This window comes from Pinus tabuliformis, chromosome 7 (assembly GCF_031772625.1).
Source record: "Pinus tabuliformis cultivar Carrire ecotype Pingquan chromosome 7, CPIR1, whole genome shotgun sequence".
NCBI classification, from domain to species: Eukaryota; Viridiplantae; Streptophyta; class Pinopsida; order Pinales; family Pinaceae; genus Pinus; species Pinus tabuliformis.
In genome coordinates, this window is record NC_142293.1 from 134912546 (window position 1) to 134927878 (window position 15333).

General features: G+C 38.1%; 1 protein-coding gene across 2 annotated transcripts in view; it reads right to left on the minus strand.

The window, feature by feature from the left end:
* The window catches only part of LOC149246115 (vesicle transport protein GOT1-like), a 163047-nt gene extending 149035 nt beyond the window's left edge, over positions 1 to 14012 (minus strand). The window contains exon 1 of one of the 2 annotated variants that reach the window (XM_089455644.1): positions 13803 to 13918. The gene's annotated coding sequence lies outside the window, so the exon portion shown is untranslated. Of the gene's footprint in view, positions 1 to 13802 lie in introns of both variants that reach the window. The other variant, XM_089455643.1, reaches the window with a different exon arrangement.
* Positions 14013 to 15333: the final 1321 nt, after the last annotated feature.

Genomic DNA, 15333 nt, shown 5'->3' on the forward strand with positions numbered 1-15333 from the left:
ACATTTTTACATGATTCAAAAGCCCAAGAAGGGTCTCTTTTAATGTACAATGACTCAGAATAAATACTAGAAGTCATTAATGGGGACTTTGACCTAAAACATGATGACCCAAGCATGAAACCCATGCTTTAATAAGTCATAATAATAATAATATAAAAATTTATTTTTCATTCTTTGACTCAAATATAAATATGAAGACCAAACCTAGTTACATTCTTCAACACTCCCTCTTAACTAGGGAGGTATTCATAAATCACACATGTATATACAAGTACAAGGAAGATCTCAAAACACAAAAACTACGAAGAACCTCGGCACACAAGGTGCCACAGACTAGATTCCTGACCAGGGAAATCTATCTGGGGAGGACTAAGATGGACTAAAGCTTTCAGCCAGTCTAGGTACCATCAGGCTTACTTGCTAACCATCAACCCAAGGATCTAGGTGTGTATCCAAGGTCAGAGCTCCATGACCAACGCCACCCTCCCTCTTCGGGATCTAGACATCAATACATATGTCGGCCAGATGTCCTCCCAAGCACTTTGTATCACACAAGATGCCTCCTCAAGTCTCTTCCAAACATCTTTCGTTAACGAAATCAGTAATATCAACCAAACCAAGCATGCTTCTCAAATACTCAAACTTCTTATTAGGAAGAGACTTTGTCAACACATCAGCTACTTGTTCATTAGTCGGAACATATTGTAGCTTCACGATCCCATCTTGTACCAAACTTCTAATATAGTGGTACTTATTGTTGATATGCTTCGTCCTTGCATGGAACACGGGATCTTCAGACATCTTAATGTTGCTTTGATTATCGCAATTTATCACTATAGGACTTAGAGGTTTTTCAAACAAATCTGACAAAAGCTTCCTTAACCATACAACCTCATTTTCCACTTCACAAGCAGCGACATACTCAGCTTCAACACTACTTAAAGCAACAGGATCTTTTTTTCTACTCATCCATGAAATCATTGTAGACCTCAAACTAAAACATCCACTAGTAGTGCTTCTTCCATCAGTCTCACTGCCACCCCAATAAGAATCTGTAAAACCTATCAACTTGACTTCCTTGCTATCATACTTTAGGTAGTGATGAATAGTTCCTCGTAGATATCTCAATATATGCTTAGCATCTATCCAATGATCATGACGAGGCTCCAACTAAATTGACTAAGAATGTTCATAGCAAAACATATATCCAGTCTAACGTTTACTAGATACATCAGAGAACCCACCAACTTTCAATAGGAGGTAGGATCTACGAGACTTGAGTCAGAGCTTCTCAACTTCTTGAGATTGGTGATCATGGGAGTAGTCATGGGCTTGGGCTCCATCATACCGAATTTCTACAACAACTTAATTATATACTTTCCTTGCCCCAAATAGATTTCCGCAGGTTTCTGCCATACTTCCAATCCTAGGTAATAATGCATTAGACCCACCGTCGGAATTTCTATCAAAATTGGAGAGTGCCTAGGAGAAACCCACCGTCGGAATTTTATCAAAATTGGAGAGTGCCTAGGAGAAACCCACCGTCGGAATTTCTTCAAAATTGGAGAGTGCCTAGGAGAAACCCCAGCACAGAGGATCCCAAGAGATCGAATTTTTTTAGTGGGTTGTTTGCAAGATAAATGATGCCCTAGGAGACCTAGAGGGCTAGACCTAGAAAAAAGAAGTGGGAGAAGGAGCATAGGATTAAGGTGATCACCTTTATGGTGGAACAGTGCCTAATCCTTCAGGGTGATTTGGAGTCAAGAGTAATTATGACTATGGATATTGAATTTTCTATGTCAAGGAGGCCTCGAAGACAACTTCACATGGCATTAGGGCAGCAGTTTCAGGAGCTTTATACTTCGTTTTGAAAAATAGATGGCTTATCAAGATGAATTTCAATGATGAAGCATCTCTAGGAACATTCACTCATAATACATGGCCCATACATGAAGCATCACTATCTAGAAACAAAATTTCCACAACTTCGCATAAATGGATGTAGTAAATTAGCCCTAGTATAGTGAAATCCCAACAACAATGTATGTGACAAAAATAGAAAGAAAGAATAGCATTAAATTGCACTTACATGTATTAAGAGTATATCCAACCATCAAAACTTTGCCAATCAAGAAGCTCCAAGACAAGAGAAAATGATCCAAACATCAAAATTCATTCCATGCTCCAAAAATTTGTCCTCCAAGAAGGATAGCAAAGTTCTCTAAAGAGATACAAGTCCAATCCAAGTGATGATGCTAAAATGAAATCACATCACTTGTATTTATACACTTCTAATGAGTTCGATTTAGCTAATTAGTCTTAATTTAGCCCCTAGAATGTACAAGATAACTAACTTTTGGTGACAAGCCCACCAAGCTAACTCATAAAGAAAAGAATAAGCCTCTCAAGAGGTCGAATGATCAAAAATACATGTCATTGGGCCCTAGAGGAGGCCTGATGAAGTCCATAGGTGCCATAATGTAAAACAGGACTCCCAAAAGTAGTGGACAAGGGGTTGGTCCCTTGTTCTCCAAATAATAAACCTGTGGTGCTCCCAATGGGTGTAGGGGCACACAAGTGACCTCATGGGTCTCCAAACAAATCGAAGATGCCTATAGACCATCTGCAAGGGCTCGAATGATGGTGTAAGTGATGCCACATCATCATACAAGTCATGGGTCATCTCCCAAGTGCATAATGTAACTGTGGGTCCGGTTGGGCATGGTGAACCAGGTGCATCTTCCTCGTCCAATAGGTGAACCACGAGCAATATTTAAATGACCCTGGGGATCCATGGAATGTTGCCTGTTGCTATGGAGGCCCATGGCTCTCTACACACACCTTACATGTGCCATTAACCAGTTGTTGCATGAATTCCTTTGCTACATGCTAGATGATTGTTATCAATGCATCGGGCTAATGTATAATGAATTATTTTGCATGCTGTTATCTACACTAGAAATTCTTCCTTTCCATAATGACAATATTTTTAACTAGGCAACCATAAGTCTTTATATCAAAGTGCCCAAGGATCCAACTAGATTACCAACTTTACCATTTACAGGGTTCTTTATAGTTCCCTCTTCTCATTGTACTTGCCAAAAACATAGGATCCTCTTTACTTATCCTTCTTCCTTCTTTTCTTCATGATGTACCCGCAATTCTTATTGACAAACTGTTGCAGGCCTCAGAATTCTGCTACTGAAACATGGGGGATAACCACCCAATCCGGACCTTAAGACAGCTCCTTTTCCGTTTAAAGTGGTGGCTCCGATTGGGGATAATGGGACCAGTTTCCCAGTGTGGGTTTTAAGATGAAAGTGGGTGGTTCATGAGTGTTTGCAATAGAATAATGATAATCTAAATGACTTATTCTATGATGCAATTCTCTAACTAACTTATTCTAATATAAACTCGGGTATTCCTGTGTGGTATGCGATCTACAAAGATATCTGCTTAAAATGTGATAATAAAGATTGATCACAATTAAACAGAGATGATAACGTATAAAGATAATTTATTTGACTAAATAGTTAGTCAAAGAAATTTATAAAATATATCGCATATATGATGAGTTATATATGAAAATCACAATTTTAGCTAGGCATCATACAAAAGTGCAATTAACGCTTAACAGAAACAACAAATCTCACACACAGTTCATGAAAGTAAAGTTTTGCCACTAATGAAATGTAAACAAAATCAATCATACAAGATAATAGTACCATATGTGTGAAGTCCCACTCATTTGACAAATGACATAGACCAACTTCTTTCTTGAAATCAAATTGTCTCCCAAGAATACAATAGTGCATCAACAAAGGAAAGTAGTATGATATCTAAAAACGATCATGTTCCATAATTTCACCAAAGCATTCACAAACTTACAATAGTGCATTCTTTGCAAATGTTTTTGATAAAATTCTGAACCATTCTCTAAATGCGTGAGAAGGGTATAAATACTATTCTAACTAATGTGCAAAAATAGATTATACAAAATTTGAGGAGGTTTCAAACAACCTTCCTCCTAACTAGGTAACTAACTCCAAAAATAAACAGTGGCTAAATGAACAGAACTAAGAGGATGACTTGTTGTCTGCCAGCTTGTCCTTCAAATCGCATATATCGGTCATCGATTGAATTTGAGGAGGTGCCCCAAAATGTGTCCTGAGTTGTCCTGTGAAAATCGCATCGGTGAGAGGTGGCAGCATCCACTGAGTCATATGAAGGGAACAGTTGAGAGTCATAACCTAGCTGTGTGGCTTGACGAGATACTGCCAATACGACTCCCAGTTGGTCCTAGTCAATTTTGTAATTGCCTCCCTTTGAGTCTCCGCCTTTTCTTGCCAGCTTTTATACAGAGCATTTAAATCGGGCATTTCTTTCAAATTGCCTTCTTTAATTAGGTTGGTGGAAAACAGGGTGTGATTCACTGCCTTAATGATATTCTTTGATACCCCGACTGCCCTTGCGACTGCTAGCTCGGCCTGTTTGATTCTCGCATCCCAATCCGTGAAGAGAATGTCTTTATGAGTTTCCTCAATCTCGGGTAGATTGGCTTTCCTTCCGTCTTTTGTTTCCTGCCATTCGATGAACTCAGAGATTCTGGTGTTTAAATCGTTAAACTCAGTTCTTTGGTCGATTGCCTTATCTGTCAGCTGGTTGCTAGTAGTCAGATAAGGAGTAATGTGTGACATCTTTTGGCAGAAATACTCTTGCTGTTTCACCAAAAGGGAATTTAATTCCAATGCCTCTTTAATAAACTCCTCAGTAGTGGGAACATCCTTGTATCTTTCCATGGCTTGTTGTATTTCTTGGAGTTGCATGTTTTTGGCCGATATATAAGCTTCATGGCTTATTTTCAAGACCTCCATGTCTTGCTGCAATTGTGCGAGCTGCTCAGCCGCTTGCCTGTTTACGCTTGCTTTCTCTGCTTCGAGCTGTTGTGCAATCCTCTCCTCTTTTTCCCTTAACAAAGTAGAGACTTCAGTAGCCTTGTCCATAGTGGCCAATGCATATGCTCCTGTGAACTGTGATAGTCTAGTCAAGTTCTCGGCCGAATTGAAAGGAATGTCCTTCCAAACAACATCCATCGGCTCGTTTCCAGGTGGGAATTCGAGTGTGTCTACCCTTTTCCTTTTTCTCTGCCTTCTTACTACAGCCTTGTGGAGAGGGCTATAGAACACATCAAGTGGAGGTATTTCAGTTACTTTCAAAACAATTTCTGATGTGGGCAGAGCAGGGATAATTTCAGTATGCTGGGACGTTGTCGCTTGTTCCTCCATAGGCTTGGACTACTCACCGATAGACTTGGGCTCTATATCCTTATGAACATGCAGAGGAGTTTTATATTCCACTGTTTCTTGGGTATTTGTTGCTTTGGGAGTGCCTTGCAATTTCTGATTAAACTGATCCCACTCCTGCTCCAAACTACTGCCTTTGACCTCTGAACTGATTTCTGTAGTCGGGGTGCTCATCACTTGTTTCTCAGCTAACTTCCTACTGGACTCAGTTGTGTTATCTGCATCTTGGGGTTTCCCTGTGTCTGGTGTCTTCTCAGTATTTACCTGAGAATCTATTCGAGAACTAGGACCTTCACTATCAACAATGACACTTGGTGTAGGCTTATCCTCGGGCTTTAACAATGCATTGGGATCAGTTCAAGCCTTTCATTTTTGAATTCCTGAAAGCTTTGAAAATCTTCAGGTTTCATATTCGCCTTTGCCCATTCGAACGCTTGTTTGAAGGATTCGGTCGACTGTAACAAGTCTTCAAAATAGTTATCCTCATGGTTGTATGGCTTGAGCTTTACTCCAGTAGTGACATTATATGCCACTTTGTCTGGATCAAATTGCCTCTTAGGCAATGTATGAAGCCTGAGGGCTTCCATATGTGTTGACTCTTTAGTAGCATGAACAAAATTTGCTAAAGCAAAAGAACCGCACTTGACAGGAAAAGAGGGCCATAATGACTTCTTGCCATCTTTGAGAACTTTAGTCAAGCCTTTTCCCACGGTCTGGTAGGCAATCTCTCTTGCTAATAATTTATCAGAAACATATAAAGGAAGGACATGTGGATCGGCTGTGCTACCAAAAACCCTAATGTAGGTGAACCATTCTTCAATGAAATATTTGCCGACAGTAAACAGGTTTGTTGCGGCTTCTTGGGAAAACCTGGGGGCTTTCTTATTGAAAATTATTTGATGTAGGGGCAACACAACAACATGAAATATCTTATAGAAGTGAGGTATATAATGCGATTCCCATATTTGTTTATGACTGAGATGGATTGGGTAGGGGTCCTATAAGGTCCATTTCCAACCCATGGTTGGAAATGTCGTGCAAAAACAGATGGCATCCATAATGTAGGCACTAAAATAGAACAGAGGGAGGTTATCTGGACTGGAGGCTCTCTTTTGTCGATATTTTGTAATGGTGGTGGCTAGGTTATCAAATAGGATGGAGGGCCAATTCATGATGTGGGAATTAACACAAACATCAATCAGAGGAATCCATTCTATGGAAAACTTAGTATTATTGGGTAGCCCATATAATCTACATAACATAGTTGCTGCATAGTTGTAGGGGTTTGCCAAAGAGGTTATAGCATACATATCCGATTTGTCATATTTGAATTTGTTGTCCAATACTCTCCAACCCTGAATCAGCTTGAAGGGGTCTGGGTTCTTCTTTGCGAAGTTGGCCAGAAATGTGTTGTTGTAGATATTTTGAGGGTCAGGTATGTGGTACCTTTTCTTCAAGTCCTCTACTCTGAACGACCCTATGAGCTCCATTCGATCACCCACCTGATCATATCCGTGTATGGAAGGATTTTAGCTCTTGCTCCTATCCTATGAAGGAAAGAACAGGAAGCATCCTTGAACTGAAGTCTCGAAGGCCTTGTTGAATCAACTGTTGCTCTCGTGACAGTGATTTTAGGACATTCGTCCTCAAACCTATTGTATATGACCTCCCAAGTTGTTGCGCCTCCGACAGCATCGCAAACTGTATTAGAGAAAATAAGAGCCATCTCTGTAGACTCAGATTCAACAATGGTCTGCTTGCTCTGTTTCTGCCTCACCTTCCTTAGTGACATGTCTTTTGTAGTTTGCCTGAAATAGACAAGATATATCGGTGCAGACGGTATCAGGTAATTAAGACTGAAAGCTTCTCTAAAATGACTTTAGATCGTGAGAAAGGTTTAATGAGATACTCGATGTTAACTACCCATAACTTGGAAAATGGTTATCCTTCCTCGGGCCGCTAAATATTTATTAACCTGTCAATTCGTTTGTTTTGATATTTAAAACGTAATTATTTCACACGTTTTACCGCTCTTAATCGCACATCGCAATCTTTAAATGGATATAGTATAGCGCTACCAGATGCATAAAGCGAAATTCAATTGCGAATATCGCATCTCGCAAATCGCTAATGGACATTCTAATGGCATAGCTAAGTTTCTTGCAAAGTTTGTGAAGTGCGAAATGCGATTGCGAAATGACAAGGTGCTATTTATCGGGTTATCGCAGCGGGAGATTTAATCGCATATCGCAATTTTTTGAAGATGTTTTAAGATAGTCACGTGGAAAAGTGCAATTTGCGATTTGCGATGCGGATTTCATCCTTAGTTCGTTTTGCAAGGTTTTGCTAGGTATTTTCTTAGAGTTAGGTATTATTATCCAAAGCCTAAAAATTTAAAAGGATCCCCATTTATAACTCTAACCTTAGCTATTGTTCTTTATAAATGGGGGGGTTGTTTCATAGTACAACACAAACACAACCAAGCAAATATATATGAAAGCATGACATCGATTAGTTCATTCCAAGGTTTCCATGGAATCTAAGAGGATGGACTCCTAGGATTTTCAAGTACAAATCCTAGATCATGAGACGAGATGTCATATTCAACTAACAATCCTCATCAATTATTACTAGGGATTATGATAGATGCCCTAGAAATCTAGATATAGGGTTTCTATGAGGGAACAAGCAACTTAGGATTAGGGTTTTCTCATGAATCATCTAAGGATTACAATCAACTTTCAATAATGAAAACAGTATACCCTAGAACCACATAAGCAAATAACCCTAAACCATCTTTTGATAGACCTTTACCAAATAAATATGCTATACGTACCTCATGATTGCTTTCCTATGATTATAGAGGCTGCCTTAATGCCTGCTGCCAGATGCCGTGCTCTCTTAACTGATCTTCAAGAGTGAAGACTTCAAAGGGTACAACAACCTTTGTCCATGATGCCAAAGTCAAAGATGCTGCAATTTTTTTACTGTAGGTACTACTGCTCTTCTAATCGATTTCAAGAGTGAGAACTTTTCCTACTGTTCTTCAAGATAGCTGCTACAAGCCATTTGAAAGACTTTTTCTTTCAACCTCATTCCTAGCCCAAGAGACCGGATACAACAAGCCTTCAATGAGTCAAACAGATTTTCCTCTTCAATACTATTACTGTTGAGGACCTCTGAGAGATGATGTCATTGCTCTAACATATGTCTTAGGTAGAAGACTTCCTTTAAAGTAAATGCCTTTTTAATGTGACAGGATCTTCTTCTACACATATGTAGCTTTCCTAGACTCTATGTCTAGATCAATTGACTTCAAAACATGTCAAGAAATATTTGAATGTTGCTATGATGCTGCTTTAGGATATGCTATAGGCCTTCATAATAGATCTTGAAGCTTCTTCCCACTTGTTTTTGAGATCTAGTCCCTCTGGTTTGACTGCTCAGATTTCAAATGTATACCCTTGTTTCCAAATAATGAATTTTGAAGGAGAAGAGACTCCAACTGTCATATGTTCCTTGTCATACTACCCAGACTCCGAGTACTATAATTATACGCTTAGAAAGAAGTAAGATATTTGATCTATATTCCTGTAGACAATCTTCAAAAAATTGATTTCTCATGTGTGATATAAAATATTCCACATGTCTCTGATTTTTTCTTTATGAAAGGTGACTATTGCTATGAGAATAGGTCGGCTCCTTGACTTACTGCTCAAACTCGCATAGTATATAATATAGATATATATAGCCCTCAGAATTGTGCTTCTTAACCACGAATTTCTACAAAGCATTGTATAGTACTTTTATCACAAGTCTTTGTTCTCTGTATTATTGTAGATAAGCATGTACCAGACTACCACAAACTAGTGGTTCCTATACTACTGAATAGGTATGTGATTATTCTCAACGAATGGTGACAACTCTTCCAAGATAGGCCTAATGTGCTTCCAATCAGCTTGCTCTCGAATTCTTACATGTCTGAAGCAGGATTCTCGGATCAGGCCTCAAATCACGTCCTCTGAAACATACTTATGATCAGATCAAAAGTTGGTCTCGACTTCTCTTCAAAGTGACTGCAGCTTTATGATGTGTTAATCAACTAGGCTTATAAGGCCTCTAACTAACTCGGGTCCACTTGCTTATTTTGTTTGCTAAGAGAGCTGACTTATACCCACTAAGAGATTCTTCAAACAAAGATTCAGTCACCCATAAGTTTTGCTCAGAACTCTGAGATTCTGTATGTCTGAGGTAGACATCGAATTTCGGACATCTTTAACTGAGATTTAAGATCATACGAATTGTGACCAGAATTTCGATCCTTGTCTTAATGAATGCTACCTTGAGAGGGGTATCTCCTTAGCCTCTTGGTCCTCTAAAATGGTGCTTTTTGCTTTCCTCAAAACTTCTTCGCTGTTCAGGAGTAGGCTTGCGGTCTAGTTACTGAGCATAGGGCTAATTGAAGTGCCCAGAATTTTATATACCTTCTTCTAGGAGCTCAGTCCTAGGAGATCTATCCTTTCTTCTTGACTTAAAGCTTGCAAGATCTTCTTTCCTGCCCTTACTCAAGCGAACCAAGCTTTGATCCCATGTTGAGAAATCTAGGGCAGACTGTATAGGGTATTTTCACAATATATTTTTCTTTAACTTGACATTTACTTGTGATATATTAGTTCTTTTATGATTATCATTATTATGTTCTTTAACATCATCAAGATAAATGCCAAAAGAAGATCACAAACATAGAGAACACCAGAGATAAGCTCCAAGCCATGGCAAAACCCCACATGGGGAAAACCCAAAAACTCTTCCTTATAGAATCAAATAAATGAAGACTTCCAAGCCCAAGACACTAGACCCTCCACCAATAAACCAGGCTAGCCACCCAAACAGAGAAACAAACTTGCTCCTTCTTGCACAATTTCGGACTTGTGTAACTTCTATTCTTCCACAGAAAGTTTGGCTGCCAAAAAGAGTAGATTTTCCAAGATCCAAGATCAAATGACGTCTTCCTACTTCGTTGTTCTTCTGCCTCTTCTTCTCACTCCTTTTATGCCTCAGACTTGCTCAAGAAAAAACAAACTTATTGTCTCCACAATGGAGGATGAATTCTCCTCAATATATATCTTTTAGGGTGGGTCCTCAAACCTCTTCTAGGCAGACCTTTAGGGCTAGCCGACCTTTTTATGACATAAAAAATTTTCCTTTACATTGATAGAAGAGCCCTCCAAAGGACTTTACATCATGACTTTGACTTGAGTCATTGTACAAACCCTAGAGCACACAATGGGTGCTTAACCTAGAACCAAAACCATGGGCAAGAAACCCATTTACAATAAATAATTTTCTTTTACAAAAATAAATATTTTTCTTTTCTTTTTCTTTTGACAAGTACAAAATACAATTATGAAGACCAACACTAGTTACATTTTTCAACACCTATGTCTCTACCAAGAAAGTGAATTGCCTCTTATTGAGGCCTTAAGCCTATATTGTGCCTTCCTTGTAGAGAACCTATTTAAGTCACCTTGTAACTTGAAAATCGGAATACCTATCTTAGGTGACCTTCTCACATACAGGGACTCCTCCCATTGATGAAAATTCATAAAGAGTAGGGGGTTTTGGCTGTGGTGAGAGTGGGCCACTACCCCATTGTTGTCACTTGGTCTAGTTTTAGCCTTGTAGGGTACCCATCTCCAAGGCATGCTAGATTTTATGGCAACATGCCCAAAATTGAATTCCAATCAATCAATGTTGGGTACCTGCAAAAACAACCAATTCTTTAGGACCATAGAACTTGTCTAGTCTAGCTTGGATGCATACCTACCTTGGAAGTTGGCACATATTACACCAAGTGAACCAACCCCCTAGGTCAAGTTGTTTCTTTTTCCAATTGGTATTGAACACCTAAAAACAGGATTTACACCTACTCCATGCTTTCCTACCAAACCTAGAAAGAACCTAGGATTTTCTTCATTCCCATCCAACCATATAAAAATCAACCCCTAAGATCCACTCAAATTTGGAAATGAAAGGACCAACCATCCCATAAAAGGACTATATCCTGAGTGAAATGAGGGGAACAGATAGACAAATATCTGAATACCCTACCCATAAGAAGAAAAGTTGCCATACACATAGGTGGTATGTATCCTTGCCATGATCAAAAGTAATATTGTAACCAAGGAGCCATAACAAAACTGACCCCGTTTCTTCCCGACACATTATATGTCAAAGAAAACAAACCATTCCAAAAACAATCCATTCTATATCGAAGCACAAAACTAGAAGATTTAACCTCTTGAAGAAAGAATACATCCAACTTTGTTTTGCTTGGGACATCATTCACAAGCACTTCTTCTACTTAGAAAAAGTCATCACTCTCACATTCCATGAAAACAAGGAAAGAGAGTATTAAGGTTAAGATGGATCTATGCTAGTTTAATAGTTTGGAAGGAAAGGTAGTATTTATATGGAATGAAACCTAGAATTAAATTTTTTCTACACTAGTACATAGATCTTTGAACAATACCCCACAAAGCCATAGTTCATATTATGTACTTCTAACATCATATGCAAGCATAGATCTTTCAACAATGCCCCACAAAACCATAGTTCATATTATGTACTTCTAAATCATATGGGAACGTTATGGTCTTTCAAATTTAATCATGATTTTTTGTACCTCTCTGAAAAATGTAGTGGTAGAAGTGTGCAGTTATTCAAAGAGAGAATGTATGAATTTATGGAACTAGGCAGTGGTTACCTAGTGTATAGATAATAGTCCTTAATCATTCTAGGAAAGACTGATGCAATACTGTATAGGGGTGACCTGCTATAATTGTATGCAGGTCAAAGTTATATAGTGTGGTGGCAGCCTACTTGGGATAGGTCAGCCCTCGTAAATACATATATATCCCGATTAATGTTTTTTTATTATTTATTTATGTGTCTTGCTTATGTCAAAACTATAACAATTCTCCCACCTTCAAGAGACTTATTCACCCAAGTGAGTCAAATTTCTCTTTTGGAGGAGGATGATTTAAAGTAACTTGTTTTATCCTTTACAAAGGGTTCTACAATATCATGGGAATGCTTTGTACAACTATACTTGTAGGTAGATAATTGTTTTATTTGGGTATATACTTTGTCTTTTAAGTTGGAAAGAGTTTTTTTTTGTAATTTGGCCCTATATTTATGTTGCCTAATTTGATTTTCAACTGAACTCTTAAAGAAACCTTTCTTCAATTTGTAAGTCAATTTGTGGATTTTGTTGTTTATAATGTCCCATGGTGGGCTTTATTTTTGAGAAAATGTCAAGTATAGTCATTTGGCCAAGCTACTTGATGTTTCACTCTACCTGCCATCATGGTGATTCTCGAAGGAATGAGTCTTGCCATTTTTGTGATACTAGCAAAATTTGTCATTCTGCTGCTTTGAATACTTGTAGAGATTCGTAACAAAGACCAATAATGTGCTTCCACATTTTGTTCTCAGGAATGCATAATGGTTTTAAGCTTTCAGTGGCAATTTTTACGCAAGGGCTAGTGGAAGGCCCTTGATATGAAAGATCCTGCACCAATTCATAGTCAACAGGTTTGCCAATTTATTGAAAACGTTCGTATTTTGGCAAAATTTAACGGCCTGCCATATCAGGGCTGGACCTAATTTTATCATGACTGGAGCTCGGGAATTTGATCTGGGCATTATTATATGACAAATATGGCCACAATATGTCAGATGCCACGGTACAAATTACGCTAGTTCTCATAAAATTCACAAAAGCTCCTGCATATAGGTGAGAGGTGAGAAGCGCAGATATTGCAAGATTCAAGCCGGGAAAACTTAATAAAGAATTTTATCAGTTTTTGCACTGGCAATTTGTTTCCTGAATTTAATTGTTGCCTTGCGAATGGGATAAGAATGAGTGCAGCAATAATCTCCTTGCTCATACCGTTGCTCAAGCAAGATATACAGTTTTTATATTTTTAAAATTGCCAATCAGGACTAATATTTTCTTATTATTTTGATTTTGAGTTGTCAAAGATCACGGCTCGATCAAATGCAACTCCCTGTATAGTATGCATTAACTTTCTCACAATGGTCTAGGAAGTCTGCACCAACTTCAACCTTGCCTCTGGTGCTGGGGTTGTGCCAACCCACAATCACAACATTCTGACTTCATCATCTATAAAATATTTTTCCTAGAAAGGACATAATTTACAATGAATACCCCTACTAACTATGAGGCCACAAATCGTATAACTTTCACTCTCCAACTCAACAATCTTTCACAATTTTCGGAAGCTTTTGAAAATCATCGCATTCAAAACAACAAATTCAACCCACACGAAACCCCATTCAAATTGAATTTTACCAAATGTCAACTGAACTTAATGAACTGCTCTGTACGCCCAAAATTGGAATCGGGCATTGGCTCTACACTACAATTTGGCAATCTAACATCAAACAAACAAGAACCATGGACAGATACCTCACCGTGGGATTTGCATCGACTCTGAATACAGTAAAGCATTAAGCTATTAAGAATGCTTATTGATTTGCATGTCTGTGTGATACTCACCACTTCAAACGGTGCAAATGATGAGCTGAATTAGAAAGTAAAAAACCAACTCTTCTGGGCAAACTCTTTTGTCTTCTTCCTCAAGCCCACGAGACTCAGAAGATGATTTAGATGTAAGGCACATAATTGAAAATATAGGTAAAAATTACTCAGGGAAATTACAATTTATCTCCCTAATTTAAAATTATATATGTAAATTAAATTGACAAATTAAATATGAAAGTTTACATATTACTAAATATAAGAAGATTTAAGATTTGTATATACATGCTCTAAAGTCCAGAATGAAAATTTCCTTACGCGAATATTCTAAGCTCGGACCCAATTCAATGACAACCTTCATGATTATGTCCATCTATCTTGGAAAAAAATTTAGCGATACATAGATTACTTAAGATACAAGAAAGCATAATTAATGCATAAGTTTTGTAATAAATATTATATATTTGTTTATTTTTTTAATTATTGCATAAGTTTTGTAATACATGAAAGGATATATATATATATTTTATTATTGCATAAGTTTTGTAATACGTGAAAGGATAAATATGGTATATTTGTTACTTTTTAATTGGGTATAAAAATTATGTTAGTATGATAAAATTGTATTTTTTATTTATAAATTTAAATATAGAAAGTCGTGGACAATAATCAAGTCATGCAGCAGTTCAACAATATAAGCGGAAGTTCTGGATATCTGCCTAAGGATGCGCAAGCAGGCTCGACTATAAGGCCGCCATCGACTCACTCATTCATATGGGTGAGGGATTGTTTCTCCCGTGAGAGGGGTTGAACCCGTCATATACGTAAATATGCCGCTCTCGTTTCCGAACCATCACATTCGCAGCCTTCCTTTAGTGTCTCGGCGAAGGAGGGGATTGTTGTTGAGCGATAGCGAGCCATTTGTAATACTAGTAATAAAAATTAAATTAAAAATTCGATTTTTAATGAAAATAAATTAGAAGAGCTATAAAATGTTGATTTTTTATTTTTTTCAAAGTTGTTTATTGTATGTCTACGGGGTTTTGGATAGACCCCTCAATTACCCGCGCGACAGTCAACGCCGTGTGTTCTACCTTATGTGGTGTGCTCCCCTGGTTACTACGGTTGGTAAGGTGTGGTCGCAGCCATGGTAGCAGAGTCATAAATTCTCGATGACAATATTCTAATGCAATGGTATGGATATCCGTATCTTGCCTTGTCATCCTTGGTTTATCAACGAGACATGCTTGCGTGATCTCATTTTCCAGTTTTTTGATCTCAATGTCCATCAACATGCTTTTATTCCTCAATCATACCTGATCCTCTTTGAGTTCGGGAAGTCTAAGGTTCCCTCACCGAATGGATTTCTGAATCTGTATATGTTCTTCCTCGTTCCTTCATCTTGGTCTTCGCATATTGTCACAACTGTGGGAGTTATTGCGTGTGGATTCCTTTCTTCCGAAA